The sequence below is a fragment of the Nannobrachium achirus genome (assembly GCF_963921795.1).
Source record: "Nannobrachium achirus genome assembly, contig: SCAFFOLD_310, whole genome shotgun sequence".
Taxonomy (NCBI): domain Eukaryota; kingdom Metazoa; phylum Chordata; class Actinopteri; order Myctophiformes; family Myctophidae; genus Nannobrachium; species Nannobrachium achirus.
The window spans coordinates 38,755-50,771 of NW_027664693.1; positions in this window are offsets into that span (position 1 = coordinate 38,755).

Genomic DNA, 12,017 nt, shown 5'->3' on the forward strand with positions numbered 1-12,017 from the left:
GGATCGGGGCAACGGTTGCGGAGATATGAGCAGGGCATAAGTGTGACATGTGACGTGTGACAGACAGACTGACTGACGGACGGACTGACTGACGGACTGACGGACTCACAGTTTGTGGAGGTTTTGATAGTAAATGTGACCTGACGGTCGCAATAACTAGAAAATATTGTTCCTTTGAAACATGTGTGGGCTCCCTTTAAGCCAAAACAATGGTATAATAGCTGCAAGCAGTGATAAAGTGGCCAGGCCAGGAAAAAGTAGGAAAGGAAAAAAGCGGGGGAAAAAAGCAGGAAAAGCAAGAAAAGTGGGAAAAGAAATCAAAGAAATACTAGAAGCAGTGTTCTTCCGAGAACAGGTCTCCGGCAGGTCAGGTAGGTTTTTCTGGCCTCCTGGTGGCGCTATAATAGGCCAATGTGAAAAGGGTGCCACGTGTTCTTGGGCCTTTCACTGCAGAATTTTGTTCCAAAAATGTGTTATGCAAACATAACTGGTGGCGCTATAACAGGCCAATGTGAGAAGGATGGCATCTGTTCCTTGACCTAGTGGGAATTATGTGCGTGAAAAATTTCATGCACATCACAGGCTGCGTTCATAATTTGAGGTGTTTTTGGCCACTTTATCTCTGCTTACAGCTAGATTTATTATTATTATTATTATTATTATTATTTTGTTTGTGTGTACTTCATAGGCATGTTAGGTCCTTAGAATGTTTCATGCCAATTTCTAAAAAATCTCAGGATAAAAACGGGTTTAAGCGTTTTACAAATTGCTCAAAATGATGGCCAATTGGGGTAAGATTGCTTTCAGTGATATTTGGACTAACCCTATTGGCATTAAACTGCAATATTCATTGAATTATAAAAAAATATGTTTCAATTTTCTTTTTTTTTATCCTATCTTTATCTTTAGATATTGGTCCAAAGTTCATGTAAAAAAAGTTCTGTGCACGTGACGTGAAAATTCCAGGATAAATAGACCTGTTCAGCAAAAACAAATGCTAAGGTAAGTGCTATGGGTTAAGGTGAGTCTTTAGACCACAGACCTCCACTAAAACACTCATGAAACATGACTTAATAATCTTCTTGGAAAGGTTATTTATGAAGATCAGTTATTTGCTGGTTTGTCAGTATGGTACAGTATGTACAGTATGTACAGTATGTTGTACAGTATGTTTACCTGTCAGTGGTCCTGGTCTGTGGACGTGGAACTTTGATTGTTGAAAGTTGATGATCAAAGGGTTTCTATTGGCTGGTTAGCTGGGTGAGGAGGGTTTCTATTGGCTGGTTAGCTGGGTGAGGAGGGTTTATATTGGCTGGTTAGCTGGGTGAGGAGGGTTTCTATTGGCTGGTTAGCTGGGTGAGGAGGGTTTCTATTGGCTGGTTAGCTGGGTGAGGAGGGTTGCTATTGGCTGGTTAGCTGGGTGAGGAGACAGAGACACATTGTTAAACTGGAGTTCTACTCACATCAACAACAACTGATCAAACACTTTCATCAAGATATACAACATCTTGCATTAAATGTTGTGATGTAACTCTGCTCCTGTGATAGTACAGATTTATCTATGTAAGCATGACATAGAATGTGAGATCAGTAACCCTGAAACACAGCTTAACAGTTATTATATGGACATCAATATATCATCATTATGTCATAATCTAACAATAACATTTCTGATGAAGATCTACGTGAATCAAAATGTTGAATAAAGCAGCGATAAAGAAGTGGAGCTGAAAACCACTGTAGGGATGTTTATCTTATTTCAATGTTACTTTTTCTTTTTTTAAGATATATTTTCTGTCTTTTATTCCTTCATGTGCAAGTCTCTACATCATTAATAGATCATTATTAATCAGGTCTACATCATTAATAGATCATTATTAATCATGTCTACATCATATAGATCATTATTAATCATGTCTAAATGTCTCTACATCATTAGAAGACAACAGCACCTCACCTGGTAGAGAACGGTACTACAGCCGGCCGTGGTTCAAATCCCACTCCAGGCTCCTTGCTGCAGGGCATCCTCTCTGTCTCTGCTCTCTGGCAAAATAAAACAGAAAATGATGAAAGATTATCTTTAGAAAGACAATATTATGAAAGAATGCAAGTGTAGTAAAATCAATACGCCTGGGACAAAGCCAACCCGGATGCTGACGAATCATGAAGATAACATTTTTTGGGTGCAACGATTAATTAAATAGCAGCAAAAAAGGTCAGGGTACAACACTGTGTACGTACATAATCTTTGTCAAAGTGCGGAAACCAGGGGCACAGCCTATTATTTCTCTTTGTTATTATTATTTATTTATTTTATTTTCTGTGATCATCGTCTTGCTTAATATGAAATGAACAGTACTTTATAACTCTGATGATGCATGTTTTACACCAGCAGCAGTTTGGCTACTGTGTGTTTGGAGGGGGAGTGTTAGTTTATATTTTACACTAGCAGCAGTACTGTGCGTTTGGAGGGGGAGTGTTAGTTTATATTTGGAAAAGTGTTGTTGGGATGAAGTGCAGCTGGGAACTCAATGCTTTGTATCAGCCTATTCATTATTGTTCATTGCTACTGCTGCCCGTACCCGTTTTAACCCCTCAAAACCCTAATAATTTACAAGAAAACAAACAAAATGAACCCATAATTTTGCGCACCAACCAGCGGAACTCGCCCTTTGGGCTCATTCCTGAAGCAATGTAGGTGTGATTATTTTGACGATATTGCACACCCTCTCATGTCATATTGCTTAAATATTAACTGTGAACCTGCTATGATGCAACAATATCACCATCATAATGATGAGACTACAGTAGATGAACAACAATATCACCATCATAATGATGAGACTACAGTAGAGTAGATGAACAACAATATCACCATCATAATGATGAGACTACAGTAGATGCAGATGCATGCAGTAGCTCTTTTCAACCAGCAGGGGTCCTACTAGACCACAGAGACACAGCTGTTGCAACAACAGAACTAACAGCTGGTCTGAGATAGACCTTGGAATATGATGTTAATAATATTATTAATTAACATCCTCTACCATGGTTAAAATAATGTTGTATTCACTGAACAGTTATGGACTGCAGCTTCGAGATGTCCACTGGTTCAGATGTTCCTTTATTCAAACATTTAATAGACATATTTTTCATGATTGGATTGTTTTTATAGTATAACTGTTCATCATAAAATATTTTACTACATTCACAAACATTAAATACTCAAAGTAAACCACACCCTACTGAAAACTACTTCACATGAGCAGCTTCCTCTAAATCACATGGTTTACAGTAACACAGCTGAAGAGTCAGACCATAGAGGAGAGGATAAAGGCTCTGTGCATGTTGCAGATCCGGTCTGCAACAGAAACGCTGCTTGTATGCATGTGTATGTATAAATAACTGGATACAGTAGGCAGGCTTTAGACTGGATATCACTGTTAACTCACAATGGAAACCAACCAGGTTTCAGCCATGACCAACGAGAGCAAAGCTGACGTGGGTTTACCTAACCGTCATAAAATGACATAAAATCACCCCAAATCCACGTCATTTATAGGGTCAAATAATTTACACAATTATTTCAGAATGCTCTGCTCTTATGTTCTGCTCTGTCTCTATACATATTCTTCTGGTAACATATAAGAGCAGACAGGGAGTGGTAGCCTATTATTATTAGTAGTAAAAGTAAAAACCATTGAAACTGTTTCTGTGAACCAAGTGGTCGTAGCAGTGATATTAAAACAACAACACTTACTTTACATTAAGTTTTGGTCCTTCTGTTTAGTTTTGTCATCCCAATAAGTTGTCCGCAGACTCTGTCAAGTTCACAGTTGTTATCGTGTCTCAAAATGGTTCCCTGAGATCTACACACCTTAATTCCCTTCATTACATTCTGTAGATGATATGATCTGTGTCATCTATTCTATTTTACACAGAGGAGAGACAGACATCTATTCTATTCTACACAGAGAGACAGACAGTCAGTCAGGGAACGAGTTGGGCAGGTCCCTTCATGTCTCACTCCAACTGAGCCATGAGTAACTCAGGGCAAAGATGGCACCGGAGGTGACAGATTCTGTGCAGCTGCACAGATCTGTAAATGGGCGTGGGACTGGGGGGCGTGGGACTGGGAGAGGATCTTCGAACACAGGGACATGGGGATATAGAGAAAGAGAACCAGGGCCACAGGGCCTTCGCTCCACTCCACGCATCCGACTTTGGGGTCTCGGCCTCGGCCGCGGACCACCTCCAGGTACCCCTGGCGATATAACAGGGGATAAGGGGATATATAGAGAGAGAACCAGGGGCACGGGGTGGCACCGTTCCACTCCTATCCGACTTTGGGGCCTCGGCGTGGGGCGGCCGAGTGGCACTGGCACGTGACCACCTCCGGGGACCCCTGGAAAAGATCTTCGTATGGGCGTGGGAAAATATCTGGGCGTATGCAGGGCTAAGGCTCTCCCGGCCGCTCGGAGGCAGAGCTACATCCTTTTAAGTGGGTTGCAGTGGCGGCGGTCCTCTACCAGGCAGCGCAACCACATTTGCGTCCGCCCGGTGGTCCCCCAGAGCGGTGGTCCCCCAGAGCGGTGGTCCCCCAGAGCGGTGGTCCCCGGGCACCGTCCGTGAGCCACCCCGTTAGAGGGGTCATTTTCCCGGCTACACAGGGTGCGACGCGGCGACGCAAGGGGGTCTCCGGACCTCCGTGATACCTACAGTGGTCCCCAGAGGTGGTCCGCGACACGTGCCACTCGGCCGCCCCACGCCGAGGCCCCAAAGTCGGATGTTATGAGTAGCTCATAACATGTCTATGGTGGAACAAACACTTTGCAGATAGAAAGAGGATACTCCAAGCTTTCCATACCACCCTAATGTTGGTGAGTTTGACGTTGTTTAATACAACTGTTTGGATGCATTGGCTGCTAATGGGAGGTATTGCAACACTAGACTATTGGGCATAGATTTTGTCAAGTGTGCAGGCAGGGCTCACAGATCCAATCTGAGCCCAGCCGAGTGGCTCGCAGGGCGATCGGGCTCGGCCCGACTCTTTTCAAAAATGTTTGATATTTTTCTGGATCACTACTGGTCTGGAACAGCAGCGGAGGACCGAGAGAAAATACAGCTGCTGATGGACGCAAGTCTGAGCAGAGTATCTGAGTGACAGATCTCTCTCTTTTTCTCTCTCCATCTCTCCCTCTCTCACTCACACACACACCCGCAAACAGACACACTTTTCATATACCGTCCGTCCGTCCATTAGGTTGTATCATGATTGGGATGGGAATTCAAACTCAACGGTAGCGGGTTTGTTTTAGGCCTATATCAAACACAAACAGCAGAAATAACCACTACCAGTCACTGCAGTCAGTCACAGACTGTGAACAGCACACATCTTGCTTTGCCCTTGCAAGTCAAAGTACACACCCAGCCTGATCTACAAGCCTACAACGTGCCCTATAAAGTCCACTGAATTTTATGATTTCAGTTACTTTAATGTTGAATTGAGTTGAATAAGTCATTATGTACCACACAGAATACTGTAAGTCATTAAGTATGACACCTCTTGGACTTTATGTAAGTTATGATATGTTACGATATGTTGTGTATTAAAGGAGACATCCAGACCAAAACACATATAGGGTTAAATCTGCCTTTTATCATACCCCTTCATACCTGCTTTAGTCGATTTTTTTATAGCTGCCCCTGTTGCGAGATTTCGGCTGCCCGTCCTGAGACCAACCAAACTGCTGTTTTGACCTCACAGGCACCCTTACTTGTCAAACAGACCCCTCCCTCCCCTCCCTTTCTAGCTTCTCCACTCCCTGCTCTGGTGCTGAGCATAAGCCGTTTGACAAGTAAGGGTGCCTGTGAGGTCAAAACAGCGGTTTGGTTGGTCTCAGGATGTTGTGTAAACACAATCCAATAAAAAAATACTAACTTTGAAGCTAAAGAAATAACCGCACTAGCCTAAGGACAATCCACTGTGTTAGTTATGAGAGAGCCCGTGTCGCCACCATATCCACTCGGGCTCCATATCTGCGCAGGGGTCCTTCGCTTGCGAATGACGTCACACAATGTCACACAATATGGCCGAACACAGCAGACCTACTAGCTCACAACCTTTTATATATACTCTATGCTCACAACACATAACAAGCGCAACGCTTTGTAGGCTTGTAGATCGTCTGTTTTCGCCCCACCACGCAGCATGGCAACACCATTCTACAGAGACAGCAGTGTTCATTCTTCTCTTTTATAATTAATATTATGATGATTGTGAATTTCACTTCTAACCTTTACTGAACACTGGAACATGACATTCACAAAAAATAAAAAACCAAAAAAATATAACCAAATAATATTACCAAAATATAACCAAAAATATAAAAAAAATCTAAAAAAACAATATAAAATATAATATATATATATATAGAATCTGTAGAATATCTGTAGAATATAAAAAAACAATATAAAATATAATATATATATATATATATATATATATATATATAATATATATATTATATCATATTATATAATATAATATTATATCATATTATTATATTATTATAATATTATATATATAATATTATATAATATATTATATATATATATAATATATATATATATATATATATATATATATATATATATATATATATATATATATAATATATTATATATATATTATATATATATTATATAAATATTATATATATATAAATATAAAAAACAATATAAAAAAACAATATAACCAAAAATATAACCAAAAAATTAATAAAAAACCAAACCTATTTGCCAAAAATAGCTGATCTACAAGCGTGTAGATCTGCTATTTTTGGCTAAAGTTCTCCTCAGAAAAGGGATGAGAGGATTGTTCATTTATTCTAAAAGAATGGTCCTATCACACATAGATTTGGTGTCTTCCCCTGTAGTAATTCTGAGGACCCCTAGGGGCCCTGGACCCCCTGTTGAAGACCCCTGCTGTAGATGCACACAAGGTGTATTTTCATTACTTACATTAATATAGCCCAGCCTACATTACATCTGCCCAATCTAAATAAACAGATAAAGTAAAATTGATAATTAAGTAACTGGACCTAATTAGGTGTAGGCCTACTGGTGTAGCCTACTTGTATCAACAACCAATTGATAGCTCTTCTATGGATTACAATAGAAAGAATGGAATTAACATGTTAAGTGGCCTTTAATAGCTCACATATCCTGAATTTCAATCTGAAAGAACCTGGAAAATGTGTTAGGACAATTAGAAGTACACTAGTATAGAGACATATATCATACACATATTTTTTAAATACATTTGTGTCTTTTAAAAAACATTATTTAGTGAACTTTTATTTTGAAGGCTAGTGCACTTTTATTTTGAAGGCTGGAGCCTGGCTTATTGTAGCTAACTCCCAGTCCGGAAACGCTAATGCAGCTCACTTCACGGAGCTCAGACGGAGAGCCGATCCTATTGTGTGACGTCATCAACAGTCGCAGGACCCCCGCGCTAGGATGGCAGAGCGAGCAGATATTTGACCCACACCCGCGAAATCTAGCAACAGGGGCAGCCGAAATCTCGCAACAGGGGCAGCTATGAAAAAAATCGACTAATGCAGGTATGAAGGGGTATGATAAAAGGCAGATTTAACCCTATATGTGTTTTGGTCTGGATGACTCCTTTAAAGGCCATAAATGGCCTACTTGTGCACAAGACTCACAAGACGCAAGTTGACACCTTGACAGAGTGCAGTTTTTAGTTATTATTATAAGGCTGGCAGAGCGGTTTTGCAGTCTGTGAAGCACTGGCGTAGAGGCAGCTGTGCATTCAGTCTCATGCCATAGTTCCTGTTCAATTCAGCATCAATAATCACCCCCAGGTTCTTTACAGAAGTGTTACTTTCTTTAGCCAGGTTACCAACTCTACTTATTATTGATTCTCTCTGCGCAGTAGAACCAATTATGAGAACATCTGTCTTGTCCTCATTGATTGATTGATTGATTGAATCATTTATTTGGCAATTTTGAAAAAACAAGACAAGGTACATACAACATATTTACATGCCGAACAGCACCGGCCGGTTTACCATCCAAGCCAAAAAGGAACATCCCAAATAAGACCTTTTAAGGCTTTGTTTACATTGGAAGTCCATCATATACAATTCATCACGAATAATAATAATAACAACATTTAATGCAATAACGAACCGCATAAGTACGGTATATCAAATATATACAATGCAAATAAATACTTTTAATATAATAAATGGGGGAACGGTGTTTCCCTTCGCCTCTGGTCTCCTGATAGGTGGATTTTCAAGGCGGCCTTGAAGGAGCCCAGCGAGCTACTTGTCTTAAGGGAAATAGACAGGGAATTCCACACTTGCGTGGCAGTATTGTAAAAGGAGAATTTACCCATATTTGTGCTGTGAGGCTGTATTATAAGGTCATTGTTAACGCTCCCTCTGGTGTTATAGCTGTGGGTGTCGCTAACTTTTTGTAGGTGGTTTGTCAGATATGCAGGCACTGAGGGGGTTGAGGGCCGCTTTGCATTGACTATTTTGAATGTCAATCCCATTTTTAGCTGTTTAACCCTGTCATCTACATTGAGCCACCCTAGGCTAGCGAAGTGCGCGGGAGACACATGAGACATGGGCCCCAGCTTAAGAAGTAATCGAATAAGCTTGTTTTGGGAGGTTTGAAGTTTTGTCTTTAATGGTTTTTTGGTGTTTGAGTACCAAGAGGTACAGGCGTAGTCATAGAGGGACTGAATTAAGGCTCCAGCAAGAGTCCTGAGGGCACTCTCATTGATAAACGCGGACATTCTGCCCAGGAATCTCGTTCTTTGGTTTACTTTTTTTATCACCATTGATGCCATGCTATCCCCGGACAAGTATCTATCCAGAATACAGCCCAAATAAGTAATCTCTTCCTTGCTACCGATTACTGAGTCATCAACTTTGATCTTGAAATCATTTACATCTATCTCTCTTAGGGAATGTTTAGTCCCAAAAAGTATGGATTCTGTTTTACCAAGATGGAGTGACAGTTTGTTATCGGTAAGCCATGTGCGAATTTTGGTGATTTCTGAGCTGAGAGCTTCCTCCACTTGCAATTTGTCCTCTCCCGAGATCAGGAGTGCTGAGTCGTCAGCAAAAAGGAACAATTTGCATTTAGCTTGAGAAAGCATTTTATGCTAAACACACGTCAGCAATGGGCCTAGAGCACAGGGGTCACCTGGAGCTACCGAGACATACAGCTGGGTGTCATATAGGCTACTGTATATCACTTTCCTGTTCATTCATATTTACTGTACACACACACACACACACACACACACACACACACACACACACACACACACACACACACACACACACACACACACACACACACACACACACACACACACACACACACACACACACAGAGCTGGTTAAACATGTTGCCTCATGCTAGATGCAGAATAGATATGCCTCAAGCTAGATGCAGAATAGATAGTAGGTACACCATAACAAATGCTAATATACAGCATATGATTTGTGAAAGTGACAAACAGGCTTCACAGTTATGTCAGGTGTGTTCATATGCTTATGGTGATGCGATTTCAGATCAATTGCTCCAGCCACTGAGGAGAAACACTGTGACAGACACTCAGACACTCAGACAGACAGACACTCACTCAGACATTCCGAAAATTATATGTTTGATAGTTCAATATCGAAAAAGGGTGGTTACTGGTTAGATTCCATGTTTGGGATTTCAATAATTCAATAATTGGGTCTTATCAGTACAGACAGTGCTGACATCTTTCATTACAGGAGCAAAAAGGCATCTTTAGCTGTAAAGGTGAATGGCTGCGTGTTCTACTGCATATGGTTATTATTATAGAGACAGAGGACTGGGTTACTTGAGGACAGAGGAGATTCACTTCTACCAGTTAAACCAGTTTGTCAACGTAGCTTTTATAGCCATGGTTTCCATGAGGGTATTGTTGTCTTTGTCGATGAGAACGTCTAAGGTGTGCCAACAATGGAAAAATACCTGATCGTCCAAACAGATAATCATGTGCATGATGAGTGATTAATGAAGGCCAAGACAGGATTGAAAGGAATGCATTGGCACAATAGTTTGATGGCTAAAATCTCGATATGTCAACGTCCCATTAGTCCGACTAAAGGTTAGGGTTAGGGTTAGGTTTTAGGGTTAGGTTTAGACGTAGTTTTACTGAGGTTAGGGTTAGGTTTAGGCATAGTAGCATTCACCAGGTTAGCATTCACTGCGTCAGCAGGTTAGCAGTTAAAACTAAAACTAAAACAAAGCAATACTTTTACATTTTAATATGGAGAAATGTACAGCTGTGATAAGATATGCATTAATTTCAGCTCTATGCATACCTTATCACACTTTAATAATTACAGCTCTATGCATTATGCATAGAGCTGTAATTATTAAAGTGTGATAAGGTATGTATAGAGCTGTAATTATTAAAGTGTGATAAGGTATGCATAGAGCTGTAATTATTAAAGTGTGATAAGGTATGCATAGAGCTGTAATTATTAAAGTGTGATAAGGTATGCATAGAGCTGTAATTATTAAAGTGTGATAAGATATGCATAGAGCTGTAAGTATTAAAGTGTGATAAGGTATGTATAGAGCTGTAATCATTAAAGTGTGATAAGGTATGTATAGAGCTGTAATTGTTAAAGTGTGATAAGGTATGTATAGAGCTGTAATTATTAAAGCTAACAGAATGTAAACACTCACCCTACACATGTTGTGTCATCATGGAGTCCACACTGTTCACTGCACTGTTGTTCTCTGTTGGAGACAAAATGGAGGAGTGCACCACACACACACACACACACACACACACACACACACACACACACACACACACACACACACACACACACACACACACACACACACACACACACACACACACACACACACACACACACACACACACACACACACCCACCCCTGTGTGATGTTGTTGTGCCACTCCCCTCCTCCCACACACACCTACAGTAGGTACTTTCCTACCACCCACCTCAGGCAGAGAGAGAGAGAGAGAGAGAGAGAGAGAGAGGGAGGGAGGGAGAGAGAGAGAGAGAGGGAGGGAGGGAGAGAGAGAGAGGTCCACTAGACCACAGGGCATAGGGCCATTCTCTAAGTACCTGGTCCACTAGACCACAGGGCCCAGGGCCATTCTCTAAGTACCTGGTCCACTACACCAGGGGTCTTCAACGTTTTCAGGCCAAGGACCCCTTAGCTGAGAGAGAGATGAAGCAGGGACCCCCAGATTCCGTATCAGAATATGGACGCTAGGGTTCAAGTGGTTAATATAAAAAAGGAGAAAAAAGGTTTCTATCATACAAAGATTTGAAGGACCCCCTGTAGTAACTCCGAGGACCCCCAAGGGGTCCCGGACCCCCTGTTGAGGACCCCTGCACTAGACCACAGGGCATAGGGCCATTCTCTAAGTACCTGGTCCACTAGACCACAGGGCCATTCTCTAAGTACCTGGTCCACTAGACCACAGGGCATAGGGCCATTCTCTAAGTACCTGGTCCACTAGACCACAGGGCATAGGGCCATTCTCTAAGTACCTGGTCCACTAGACCACAGGGCCATTCTCTAAGTACCTGGTCCACTAGACCACAGGGCATAGGGCCATTCTCTAAGTACCTGGTCCACTAGACCACAGGGCATAGGGCCATTCTCTAAGTACCTGGTCCACTAGACCACAGGGCATAGGGCCATTCTCTAAGTACCTGGTCCACTAGACCACAGGGCATAGGGCCATTCTCTAATTACCTGGTCCACTAGACCACAGGGCCATTCTCTAAGTACCTGGTCCACTAGACCACAGGGCATAGGGCCATTCTCTAAGTACCTGGTCCACTAGACCACAGGGCATAGGGCCATTCTCTAAGTACCTGGTCCACTAGACCACAGGGCCATTCTCTAATTACCTGGTCCACTAGACCACAGGGCATAGGGCC